The sequence below is a fragment of the Labrus mixtus genome, chromosome 12 (genome assembly GCF_963584025.1).
Source record: "Labrus mixtus chromosome 12, fLabMix1.1, whole genome shotgun sequence".
NCBI classification, from domain to species: domain Eukaryota; kingdom Metazoa; phylum Chordata; class Actinopteri; order Labriformes; family Labridae; genus Labrus; species Labrus mixtus.
This window is the reverse complement of record NC_083623.1, coordinates 4,886,549-4,899,096: the sequence shown is the minus strand read 5'-3', so window position 1 is coordinate 4,899,096 and position 12,548 is coordinate 4,886,549. Positions and strand designations below refer to the sequence as shown.

The 12,548-nt window shown below is 41.6% G+C and overlaps 1 protein-coding gene across 2 annotated transcripts in view; it reads left to right on the top strand.

Moving 5' to 3' along the window:
• fam184ab (family with sequence similarity 184 member Ab) overlaps positions 1 to 12,548 on the top strand; it is a 167,432-nt gene that overhangs the window by 50,253 nt on the left and 104,631 nt on the right. The window lies entirely within an intron of this gene.

Sequence of the window (12,548 nt, the reverse complement as noted above, 5' to 3'; positions counted from 1 at the left end):
TTGAACCAAATGAGCTTGTGTATATGGAGAAGATAAGGGGACCAAGCACTGACCCTTGAGGTACCCCTGTGGATAAGCTGTGCGCTTTGGACACTTCTCCCTTCCACGACACGCTAAAGGATCGCCCAGAGAGGTAGGACACGAACCAGCAGAGGGCAGATCCTGAGATGCCAAGTTCAGAGAGCGTGGATAGGAGGATTTGATGGTTGACTGTGTCAAAGGCAGCAGACAGGTCTAGCAGTAATAGAACTGATGACTGACCCGCAGCTCTGGCAGCTCCTAGCGATTCTGTTACTGATAGTAGTGCAGTTTCAGTAGAGTGGCCCCGCTTAAAGCCTGACTGATTTGGGTCAAACAGATCGTTTCTGGACAGGAACTCAGAGACTTGCTTAAAGACTGATTTTTGACAGAAAGGGCAGAAGAGAAACCGGTCTGTAGTTTTCAACCTGGGCTGGGTTTAGTGTGGGTTTTTTGAGCAGAGGGGTGACCCGAGCTTGCTTGAATGCGGTGGAGAACACACCCGTTGACAGAGAGGAGTTGATGATATGCTTAAGTGCAGCATTAAGCGGAAAGGAAATGATCTGCAGGAGGCTTGATGGTATTGGGTCCAGAGGACAGGTGGTGGGCCGAGAGTCTAGCACACTTCATTACTGTTCGCTGGTTTAAACATGAAGATTGCCTGCAGTAAACCTCCGGGATTTAAACATTTAGAAGGGTATTTTCTTGAATACTGCTCTTAGTATGGAGTTTTTTTTTATCTTTGATCTTTTCCTTTAAAAATTATTACGGATTCGATGATGTACCACTGCTACTTTACCCTAAAATATATGCAGAGATTCCTATTTATTCTAAATATTCAGTTTTCAAATATCAAACATTTGCAAAACAACCATGTTGGGGATTTAAAATGATGTGTGCAGAAATCACTGCATTTCTCAAAGATGATCCTGCTTTAATGCTAAATATTAAACTGTTAAATAACCATCAGAGACTTAAAAGAAGCCTAGGCATTAGCTTTAACCAAAACTATAATTATCCACATATGTTTGTATTTGCAATTAAATGTATTTTTGATTTAGCAATGTACCTTAGATGTGATAGAGACATAATGATCTGTCTATGTTTTTAGAATTACGAGTTATATCTGCAATGATTGTGTGTGTGTGTGTGTGTGTGTGTGTGTGTGTGTGTGTGTGTGTGTGTGTGTGTGTGTGTGTGTGTGTGTGTGTGTGTGTGTGTGTGTGTGTGTGTGTGTGTGTGTGTGTGTGTGTGTGTGTGTGTGTGTGTGTGTGTGTGTTAAATCAGCAGTAAAAACAACAAAATGCACTCCGAACCTTCAGTTTACTATTGGCTCCAGATGGTGCTTGTTATTCAATTAGAGGCATCCCTATTGTTTTGATTATGTAATAGCGGAACAATACACAGACACACACACACACACACATACAGACACACACACACACACACACACTTTGGAAGCCAAATACTTTTAGGTTACATGTGTATTGGCAAAACCGGCCAAAATAACTAGTTAAATATCCGTCCAGAACGCAGAAGGACTTTTTTTTGCCAACAGCTTGTGAGCTAAAAATACTCCACAAGCACATTTAGATTTGTGCAAAACATATGTTTAGCCACCTGCGTTCAGCGCTATGTCCTCCATAAAATCAGGAAATGAAGTCCACATTTCCATTTCCCTGCTGTCGTTTCTGTTCATGAACCTTTAGAGTTTTTTTTTTTTTTTTGGAAAGTTTTGAGTTTTCAACCAAAAAGAAAAAAACCTTAGAAGGATTTATCAAGTGTGGTTAAAGATCTCTTCTGGCTTTACTAATCTGATGCAGCAATGTGTTTACATCCAGACTCTACTTCCCTACTTCTGAGCGTGTTTGGGGTAAACTTTTCTGAGCAGAGAATGCATCTCAAACAAAGACCCTGTCATTGTTGATAAATCTGATACTGTGTCAAATAAAAAAAACGAACAAATTCAGTCATGAATCACTCCAAACATAGACCGTATAAAACATGACGTAGCCTCAGTGATGTCACACGTTGGTTTCTGAATAGGTGTTTTGAAGCTGAACGATGGCGGTCGCCATGCTGGAAAGGTTATGTCCACTTAACTAGCATCTAGTAACAGGAGAAATGATAAGAGTTGAGTCTTGAGACTTCCTGGGAAACATCTGCCCTCCTGTTGGTACACTTGCCACGCCCCACACATTTATGCATAACTCTCAGCCTTTAAGCACCAGGATGTAGACATGCCTGAGTCTGCGGTTCATATGGGCATTTTCTACTGGGTGTTCCTGTTACCCTTCAGTAACTGCACCTTTTTTACATTTCTGCATCGGGTTAATTTTTCAACACCAGAGTTTGACGACGCTGCAAACTTGAAAATTGAGCCTCACTTTTTCTTTCTTTCTACTCTTCTAAGTTGACGGATCGGATTGTAGCAAGTGAGTCATGACTTTGTTTTTCAGCGGATGCTTCATTAAAAAATGATGGTGCTGTCGTAGTTTATTTGGCAATCTACTTAAAGAGGCGATCCACTGATCCAGGATTTAATTAAAGCCAAACTTTGAGCACTTTACTCATCAGCTGAAAACTCCGTCTGAAACCGCTCCCCCACTTCCACCGGCACAGAACATCCCGTAATTAGCTGACGGATTAAGGTGCACCTTACAGTTTAGCAGATCACAGCCACGCATTATAATTAAAGCAATTAGGCGTCCTATCTCTCTCTCTCTGCTTGGTTAAATTCACTCCGAGTTTAAACGCGTCATACTGAGGCTGTGGAAATGAGATGGCACGCTGCCTCAGTGTGCAATGTATTTATTAAGAAAACATGGAAGTTTGAGATGGTGGAGGAGGGAGAGGTGAAGAGGTTGTGCAGTGCATTACAGATATGAGGCAGAGCTAATAACAATATTGGTTTTAATCAGCAGATTGCTGCTTTTATTTCCTCTCTCAAAAGGTTATTTTTATATGACGCTGCCGTGCTAAAAGCATTCACAAATAATGTTTATTTCATGCTGATGTAGTACCTATAGTTAATATTCATATTCACAGGGATCAGAGTCCACCTTGTGTTTTCTGTGATGGATGCACGAGAGAAAATCCCCGATTCACTTATAGAATCAGCATTGGTAAATTCATACACCGGTCAAGCCATTAGAGAAGTGTTAGAAGGGAAAAGGGCTGGAGGAGTGGAGCGAGGGAGACGCACAATTAAAAATGATGATCATAAAGAGAGAGTAAACACAGCACACGGGTCCTGTCACACTGCACAGTTTACATTTAATAGATATCAAGAGGCACAAGTTGGCATACCTCTCTCGTTAGAACAGACTATTCTATATTCTTTAAGACGACATACAGGACCGTGGATGGAGTTTAAAATAAGGAGAGTGGGGGATAAAATACCTCCACTCAAGGTCCAACTCACGGTCTTCAAGAGCGGGGTGTCATCAAATAGGTTTAGCAAGGAACATCAGCCACATGATAAGTTATTAGGGTGAGGGTCAGGTGAGGGTTGTTTGAAGATGACAACAGGTTTACATTGACTTCAGAGTTTTTTGTCACTTAAACTGATCCCGATGTCAAGAACAAAGCCGTTCCCTGTATAAAATAAGAAATTCATTTTTAAATAACCATTAATTAAATAAAGGCAGCTGAACTATACTCCCGTGACTTTAAGGGAGGGAAGTAACAGTTAAAGCTCAGGACAGATAGAATCCTGTCAGAAAAAAAAAGAGGAGACAAAGCTGGCTCAATAGTCGAGCATGCTGCAGTAATGATGAAGTTAATTGCTTGCTAAACCATTTTCCCACTAAACTGTTCCCCCCCCTTCTACAGCAGCAGCCCCCCCCCCCTGCTATAAAAGGGCTCAGCCACATCAATAGTTGTCACAGCAATTAAATGTTGTGTCTCCTCTTTGCCCTTCTTCCACGCCGTTAACGATTTTATTCCCATGTGTGCAGAAATCGATGCGCTTTCCAAAATACAGTGTTTCATATCTGTGAGGCGTTCCGTTTGAAATGAGCGGGCTGCACAAATGTGCAACTGGAATCTAGTCTGACCCACAGGTTGAGGTTTTTATGAAGGCTGGTCTCTGAGGGGGGGTAAAATGAGCTTTGAGGAATAGTTTAATATCTTGGGAAATATATGTATTTCCTTTCTCAGATATGAAGGTCTATAAGTTTATTTTAGCAGTCTGTTCAGTTAAAGGCCTCAGCCATCAGCGTGTTTACTTAGCTTGTCACAAAGACACTTCATAGAGAGAACAGGCATCCTGATCTGACACCGTGACGTTTAAAGTGGTCATCCACATCCATCTGCTCTTTTCTGGGGGTTTTCTGGACTCTTTCTTTTTTTTTTTTTTTTTTTAACCACATCACTTCCTGGGATCTTTTGTTGTTGTTGTTGCCTGGGGGGACATTTCTCAAAGCTAGGCAAACAGTTTGGTACGTAACCCCCCTGTCATCCAACAAATCATCAGTTTCACACTTCAGCTCCTGGATGGATCAAACAGACAAGATATTAGTAAATGTTAGAGGTGCTTTTTTGTTGGATCTTGCCTCCCCAAAACACAGCCAGCTATTTTCTTCTTTCTAGTGCTCATGCTATGCTGAGCTAAGATAAGGGAACCAGTTGACGTCAAAATATTTTCAATGTTTCGGTATGGAAATGCTGCCAACGCAGGGGCGGCTGTGGCTCAGTTGGTAGAGTCGGCCGTCTTTCCACCGGAAGGTGGGGGGTTCGATCCCTAGCTCCTGCAGTCACACATCCAATGTATCCCTGGGCAAGACTCTTAACCCCAAGTTGCTCCCGCAGCTTAGTTGGTGGTGTATGAATTGGTATGATTGGGATTAGTCAATACTGATGGACACTTTACATAGCAGCCTCTACCATCAGTGTGTGAGTGAGTGTGCATGGGTAGGTGTGACTTGCGGTGTAAAAGTCCATTTACCATTTTATCATAATTCAATGTCAGTTGAGCTGATTTGTGTATTTGTATGAACTACCACTGCTCTCTCTCTTTTTCTCCAGCTGCAGCCTTTTGGTTAGAAATATGACTTCAGATATGCAGTTTATTTTAAATATTTGGTTCTTTTCCAGACCATCGAGCATTACAAAAACATGCCAACAACCTTACCACGCTGGTCTCTTTGGAAACACTTTTGAGAGTTTGTTTCTGTCATGTAACGTTTGCATGCCTCCAGAAATGTCAAGCTGCTTCTATTAGATGTCATTTAAATAAATCTTTAAAGGTTACATACATATTTATATTATTTTACAAGGTGCGAGCCATTCTTCAAACTACACCAAAATACCTCCATCAGTAGATTCTTCATCCCTCCAATCTTTTCCTCTTATCTGCTCACACCCACTGACTCATAAGACAAAGCTGTGCTGCTACAGGCTGGAGAACGACTACCGGCTAACGTTAAGGAAGCGAAATGGTCGTCATTAGACATGGTCATTATCATCAAAGTCTCATCAACTGACGGAGAGACGAGCTTAGAGACGGATAAGGTGTGTGTGTGTGTGTGTGTGTGTGTAATGAGAGGAGATTGCTGCCAGTCTGAGTTCATTAAGAGTCATTAGATCCTTTGAGGTTGTTCCACCTTGTTTCTGAAAAGAACCCAGCATCTTTTCATATTTTTTTTTTTCCTCTCTTTGATCCTTTTTTAATCCGGGAACAACATTTGGTCCCGTTTGGCGTGTATTCTTTTCATTTTTGGGTTGGAGCCATCTTGGAAGTTTGGTTTCTTTGTCCCCAGGTTACAAACTTTTACTTGTTTTGGGGTCTCTTTTGTTTCAAAAGCTTGCAGTTTGCTTTGCTCATGGACGAGTGATAACAAAAGCAGCACAAATACAAGTCCTAGGCAAACACCGTTTTAATTGCTCTGTCAAATCTGTTGGAAAATGTTTCTGTGCCAAAAAAGTTACCAACATACTCGAGCAATTAAGGCGGCGCTCTCTTTCTTTTGAAGCAGCTTTTGGTTAAAAATACGACTGAAGATCTGTCTTCATCCATTAATATTTACAGTCTATGGATAGAACCAATCACAAGATAGAAGGCGGGACATAACGTTGGCGTACACTTGATTGGTTCGTCAGCTTCAACAAGCTTTTTGATTGGTAGATAATGAGTAAACGCTGGATTAAAACAAGTTAAAGCAATTGATTTAATTTGATGGGGACTTTAAAGTTTGTTTTTAAAAAACATCGCTTGCTTTTCTTTCTTATTGATTTTGAAGGTTCTAAATGCACTGACACACATCAGAAGTCATTAATAATTTATGATATACCAGAAAGGCTTGTTGTTTGTTGCTGTATTTTTCATTGGCCCCGTTGGTAACAAACTACCCACAGTTCAATCAGAAGAGGATACGGTGTATACTTTGTCTTTTTTAGTGCAGTTTTTCTGCAATAAAGTACCAAAAGGTCTCCAGTTTGGAATAAATCAAACCCTACGATGCCTCAGCTAACCCTTAGAGAGACATAAAGCTACATTAATAATCTCCATTCCTTCCTGTGTTGAATGGGGAGTGATAAATCTGCAAGATTGTGTGGAAAAAAATGGCATCTCTGGGGAAAGTATGCGATCGTTTAGGAAGGCAAAAGACCTAAAAAAGTCTTCAAATAGAACTCATAAGCAATTTAGTATAAGTATAACAACAATTTCAGAGTTTTGGAGCGTTGAGGATAAAACAGAATAAATCACTTTGATCACCTCTGAATCTTCCTCTTTTTTTATGACCTCATTAAAAAGTGATGACTTACCTCCACTGTCAGACTACCTCACACTGTTATTGTTCAAGTTCTGAAGAAGTTTCATCTTCAGTTTGACTTTTAAATCTTTTTTTTCTGCCACATTTTTCTAAATAGAAAAAATTGCATAACTATTTCTTATAAATCTGTTATTTAATTATTGTTGCAGTCTTTGGAATTAATCAACTTTAAAATAAGTAAGCAACATACGCCACAATTTTCAACTCTCTACCGATTTTAAAAACGTGAGAGACTGCAGTTTCATCCACTTTTTAACATTATCTTCTGAACGTACACGAGATGATGCAGTCAGACCACACACCTGCCGTTTGTAGTAACGATCTCACAGTTGTGATTCCACAGACACGAGATCTCATAGAAACTCGCGTGATCCAACGTGACTTCAGAGGAAAACAAACAAGACGATCGACGTCGTCTGCTGACTGCCCGACTGCAGCATGTCTTACATGATACATTATGAATCAATCAATCAATCGTAATTTGTAAAGCGCCAATTCACAACAAATGTTACCATAACACACTTAAGACCGTACTCTTTGTTATTATAAAGGCACTCTTGTTGTTTCCATGATTCCACGAGCATGTTTTCTACTTGTGCGTTGCATGTCCGCTCCGCTCCGTTAGGGCTCTGTGCTCCCTCGTCCGTCAACACCTACAGGCTGAGTTCTCAGAGCGCAGGATGGAGCAGCATCGCCCGGATGTCTGGAGTGCCGAGACAAAGGAGTTCCCGCTGGATTACACTCTCTACAGCGCGAGATAATACAATAAATGTGGTACTAAACCCTGATAAACAGACATATGAGAAATTGTTCTGAACCGTCAAAATTGAATGTTTTATTCTGAAATACCCAACATCCAGTTGGTGACACTTCCTGGTCTGTTGCAGCCTGATCTGGGAGGCGAGATCATGGAGGCTCTGGCTTGATCTGGATCAGTAGGGTTAGGGAGTTTTCACTTTATTAAAAAAACAATGTTACAGTGAGAGATAAAGTTTATTAGTCTCAGTCTTCAGTTCAATCTTTATTTTCCTGATTTCACTTCTATTTATATGAAAACATATCTTTCTGTGTCGGATGTATTCAGAGACATCAGGCTTGAGATGTTTTTTGACGTCAGAGTTTGCTTTCTGAAGTTTATTTTTAAGTGAATGTCAAGAGTACGGCGAAGACGATCATAATCTGACACTCACTTCTCAGGAACAAGTATCCAAACAGTAGAGACAGAAGACGGTACGAGGCAAAAGAAAGAACAAGAAATATGAAAAAAAGTGGAACATCTCTTGAATATTCTTAAATGGAAATAGTTGCTTTGTAGGGAGTCAGTCAAATAAAGCATAAAAAAAGTACAATAAAAGGTTAAAAAAGTTTCAGTCAAAGTGAGCCGACGGAACCAAAAAGAAGCCGTAATTCTTCAGCTTTCACATTGTTTGACAGCAGAGTCATATTTCATCCAGCAGCCAGCAGGGACTCGGCTGCATCGCGCCTGCTGAAAGTCTCTGTGAGTTTCTCAGCTGTGACTTTCTCCCGGATGACAGATGAAATTTGTGGCATTTCGCTGTCGCCGTATCGATCCGCCTGGTATCACTGTCATTTATGCAAAATCCTCCAAGGACATGGAGCGATCGACCCGAGGAGATGAGGGAGGATCACGCCCCGCTCACAGCTTCTCTAGTTCAGTTTTTCTCACACGTCTACAGCGACGCATGCAAAGCAGCATGAGCCACCGACAGCAGCATGAACTGAGAGTTAGCATGCCGTCCTCTTCACTGTGTTTTATGGCCTCCGTCACATTCACTGTCCTCTAACTTTTACATCACCTCTGATTGAGTCTGACCGTTCAGTTTGACTTCCAAGGGCTGTTACCTACAAGTTTTGTAAAAGAAACGTTGTGTAAGAGTCAGAACAAGCTGCATGCCTTGGCTAAGGCGTCTGGGATGCTCGGCAGATCCTCCACGAGTGCGTTGACGCCGGCGTACTGTAGTACTGTGATCGTTGTGATGGTTGTATTTTATTTCAAAATAAAAGCAGGTATGTTTTCAAACAGGATGTGAGGTACACTCGGCTTAAGACGGCACAAACATTCAAAATAAAAGCCAAACAAAAACAGTTTTAAATGCAAAATAATTAAATTTCAACATGATTAAAAATGGGAGTGATCGTGATTAGCTATTGAAATTCAGCAATGAACCGCAACAGGGAAAAATTCTATTTCGACAATAAAGCAAATAGTAATATTACAATCAGCTGCCAGGCTAGTTGGGTAGTTGGGTAAATCTTAATGGCTACTAGCTTAGATAAATCGTCAGGGTAGTGTAAAGGCCCTGACACACCAAGCAGAAGGCAAAGAAGTAGTGGCGACGCAGGCCGCCTGAGGCGTTGCCTCTAGTCGCCACTCGCTTGGCCAAAAAGTTGCACTACACCACGTACGTTCTGCACACGTGTGAGAGGAAATAACTCTCCATGCCAGCAGGCGGTTATGATACGAGATGACCATTTTCACACCGCTGTCGCTCACCACTCGTATTATAGGTCGTCTACTAATGGAGAATAATGTCTGATAAAAAGTTGAAAATGGCGCTGGCGTTGTCAGTTCTTGGTCTTTTAGTGGAAAAAGAAAAGAAGAGGCGACAAATAAGGAGAAACCGCACTAATGGGTGAAAGCATGGAGACTACAGCGGCATGCTCAAGGGGTTTTACTGAACCTGAGAGGAGAGCTGGAGAGAAATGAAACCTCAGAACATCCAATCAGAGAGATTCATCTCACCGACCACCGACGCTGATTCAACATGTTGAAAACATGCAAAAACTAGGGCGACGACCGCTCACCGACGGTCCAACTAGGACCAATGGGCGACGATCTCCTTGGTGTGTCAGGGCCTTAATAACCGAGCCTCTGACTTCATACAGATTGTAGTCCAACAAAACCCCCAGTGTCACATTGTTACATATTTTTAATCCTTGAAATTTACTGCATTTGCACCAGAATCTTTTTTTCTTCTTCACAAAACCAAAGTTTATCTATCCATTTTCCTTTTCATAAATTAGATTAAATTCAAGTATTGTGAGTTCTGACCAAGAATATTGTATAATATATGTAGATTCACATCTCCGTTGAGCATGTTGCTGGCCTGCTCAATCCAGTATGTGTCGACTCATTACAATGACAAACATTGACAATACAGGCAGCCTCTGTCTCTTGAGCGAGGATTGTCATTTCCCTGGTTTGGACACACAAACACACACACACACACACACACACACACACTCTTCCTCTCTCTCACTCATGCACACACACTCCTCTCTGCCCATCTGACCATTTGTCAGACAAATTAAGCTGATGAGTTTGGACTCGGGTGCATTGGTTCATGAGGCTCTTGACAGTCTCTGCTGGTGGCTCTTTTGCTCGGATACGTGTGTGTGCATATATTCTACGTGTTTGTAATTTCACTAAGCGTCTGTGTGTGCGTGTGTGCGTGTGTGTGTGTGTGTGTGTGTGTGTGTGTGTCGTTGCAAACCAGAAGACACCGCTGCATTAAGATTATAGCATTTTTCATCTGCAGTAGCGTGCTGATGCGTCTCGGGATGCGATGGAGATTTGAGCTTCCTAAGTGTTACGTCTGCTCCGTTCACTTGTTAAGCTGATGAGGGACTGAGCTGGCTGAATAATTTAGCCATGAGAGGCGGGGGGGGGGGGGGGGGGGTGCTTTATTTTGTGAGCAAACTGAATTTTGTCAGCTTCATGTGGCTCATTGCGGGTTTGTCTCTGATCTTTGGCGCCTCGCTTCCTCATTTGTGAACATGAAAAAAAGGAGAGGGGGCGGAATTCAGATCAGAGCTCCGGATAGATGAAGATTCTGTTTTACCTGGAGGAAACACCTTGTGATTTTTTGATCTTTTGCCTTAACTTAGATAGGAAGCTGTAGAGTGACAGGGAAGCTGAGGAGAGATAGTCGGGGGGGGATGACGTTCACCAAACGGCGTCAGGGTCAGAACCAATGGGACGTCGACTGTGACCTCTGTGGACTGTGGAATGGTGCGCCGGCTCTACCAACTTAGCTAAACCAGCGCCCCTTCTTGACCTTCTTTTTGCTTCCTTTGTGTATTTACTTCTAAATTAATATATAATGCATTTTTAAATGTAATATGCAATTACATCGCAATTTAGAGGTCAGTCGATTAAAAAAAAAAAAAAGGGAATAACAATCACGGCTGAGTAGCTCTTCATTACGGCGCGTTTCAGTTTCTCTTCACACAGCTCTGTTGGTGTCGGCAACACCAGAATAAAAGTGTGCGGGGAATAAATAAATAAGAGAATGAAGAACCACCACTGTCAGAGAAATGGTTTCATCTCTCAGTGAGCCGTGGTAACACTAACACTCAAAGAGGAGACCGTCCTCCTTTTTCCAATCCTCTTTATTCCCTTTGTTTTTTTCTCACAGTCTTGACGGACTTTGGTCCAAAGTAAGCAAAGGTTCCTCCAGCACCATCGCACAGTTCGATGTTGCTGAATTATTGACTCTGCTTTTCAAAGAGGCCAACACAATGCTTTTGTTTCTCACGGAGGGCGGGGAGGGCGGGGGGGGCGGGGGGGGGGGGGGGGGGGGAAGCAATCTCCTGGTTTCTCATGTGGAAATGTCCTCTCTCTCTCTCTCTCTCTCTCTCTCTCTCTCTCTCTGTGCAGGGATCACTGTGTTGTCAGATTACGGCTCTGTGGATGGATGCTTGTATTTTTTTTTTTGAAGGAGTGATTTAAAGGTCAATTTCATGCACAAAAGTTAGCTTGAGTTATTTTTATCCTTTTGGCAAGACAAGGCGTCAACTGATCTCTAATTTATAGCAGTGGGGGAACACTGATGCTTCTGAGCTAATACTGGGAAAATCACAGCACGCACTGGAAGGGTCTCTGCTGGTTCTACTGCATACAGCTCCACACCAGATATACACAGCTGCTCTTTAAGTTGTCTTCTTTGCTCATTTGTAGGGATGTAACGATTCACTCAACTCACGATACCATTCATGATACGATTGTCTCAGGATTTATTTTACAAAATGAGACTGTAGACAAATGATGACTGAAAAAGATTCCTAACCTGCTTGTCAGTGTGGTTTGGCCTTTTAATGTTTTCTTTCTCTCAACAAGGGGACGTGATTGGAGCTTCTCACTGAGGTGTGGATTAAATGCTTCATCATGTTGGTTGTGCTATTTGTGTAGTTTTCTGTCTTATTGAGATATCTGCACAGTTTTTGTCTCGTCTGTTATCGTCTCACCTCGTTCATTTTCTGTCTTGGGGACAGCCAAACTGCTTCCACACGTGCGTCCTCAATTTCTAAATCTTGCTCTGCTGACGCTCACAATATTATTGCGATTCATTTTTCAGAGTACCGATGTGAATCTTGACACCTTTGAATCCATTAAATCACAACTTTACGATTCATCTTTACATCCCTACTCACTTGCAATGCAGTAGCATTATAAGCTTAACAATACGGCGGTCATGTCTATGTTTCATTTGATTTGTTGGCTGATTAGAAGTACAATTACAATAAATGATTTCAGTGTGGTAGGGTTTGACTATGAATATTGGATAGATGCCATCTTCTTGTTGTGCCTACAAGTTAAACTGTGTTTATGAAACAGCTTAGGAGTGATTTTGGTTTAACAAAGTGTTTTTTTAAAATATAAAGGTAAAGAGGTTAATAGATGAGATCCATTTAAAAAAGAATCAATACAAAACTTTTTTTTTTATTGTCATG